The sequence below is a fragment of the Gadus macrocephalus genome, chromosome 7 (genome assembly GCF_031168955.1).
Source record: "Gadus macrocephalus chromosome 7, ASM3116895v1".
Lineage (NCBI taxonomy): Eukaryota > Metazoa > Chordata > Actinopteri > Gadiformes > Gadidae > Gadus > Gadus macrocephalus.
This window is the reverse complement of record NC_082388.1, coordinates 3,538,835-3,540,030: the sequence shown is the minus strand read 5'-3', so window position 1 is coordinate 3,540,030 and position 1,196 is coordinate 3,538,835. Positions and strand designations below refer to the sequence as shown.

The following is a 1,196-nucleotide window of genomic DNA, read 5'->3' as shown; positions in this document are numbered from 1 at the left end:
TCCACAAAATCTGATATTTGTCACGTTTTTCCGTGCATTAATAAATTCTGTAACAGATACATACAACTGAGGTTACGATGGTGTACATATTTGGTAAAAACAACCTCTAAATTATTGCAAGCATCATTCATCAATAATGAGAATATTTCTAGTATTGGATGGTAAGATTGAATCATCGCCCCAGAGGCTTAGGGATCCCTACCACAACGTAAATGCACCTTATGTTAAGCAATTTTTGTCACATTAAGGTTGTCAGTGTGGCGGAGCTCAGTGCAACAGTCAATATTAACGAGGGGAGGGGGAAATAACTAAAGAGGGACCGACAACGCCACCTGGGGAATTACACCCCAGGAAATATAGAACAAAGAAAGTTAAACTATGATATTACAGAAATAATAAGGACACAGGTTCAAGAACTAAAGAGGCAGAGACAATAACTATATTAACCGTTTCTTTTATTACAATAACTAAATAAAGAAAACAGGAGCAAAACCAAACCAAACCAAACTGCAAAACAGGGGTTAAGTAACCCAGCAAACCAAAGGTCAAACAATGAAACAGAAAAGGGAAAATAACACAAAAGCAAACTTAAACAAAGCAACCAAAACAAAATAGCAAACGGAACCAAAACAAAACAAAACAGCTAACCAGAACAACTAATACCATACAAAACAGCAGCAGGGGATCCTAAAAACAAGAGACACTAATTAATAAAAGTTCAAATGGGAACTCACAACTATTAGAAAGCGGGGACCCTACTCACCACCCTAGGAGGCAACCAACAGAGGCTGACATTAGCCATCTTGGCCCTTTTATCTGCACCTGGGTGCAGGAGGAGGAGCTTAGATGGGGTTGCATTCACAACCCCTACTGAGGTTCACCACACCAGCATGAATAAATATATAGTATATTGTCAATCTTTTCTGAAAATTGACGATCAATATTTTCAATAACTGTTTTGACAAAGTAGGTTTGCCGCTGTTTGATGGTGCGCTGTTTGATAGTACCATAATGAACGGGTGTTGAAGCCTGGGGTCACACATATTGTTCACCAAAGCCATTTTACCAGCCTTCTTGCCCCCTATGATGGGTGGGTACTTTGTGACAAAAATCATTAAACATTCAACATTTAACTTACGATATATGACATTCTTTGTTAACACTTTAATCGGGTACACATACAAGTCCTCATTACA

The 1,196-nt window shown here is 38.4% G+C and overlaps 1 long non-coding RNA gene across 1 annotated transcript; it reads right to left on the bottom strand.

The window, feature by feature from the left end:
- Positions 1-438: 438 nt before the first annotated feature.
- Positions 439-881, bottom strand: LOC132461100 (uncharacterized). The gene is made up of 2 exons (XR_009526525.1): positions 764-881; positions 439-687 (listed from the first exon to the last, which is right to left on the bottom strand). It is a non-coding gene; the product is annotated as an uncharacterized LOC132461100 (long non-coding RNA).
- Positions 882-1,196: the final 315 nt, after the last annotated feature.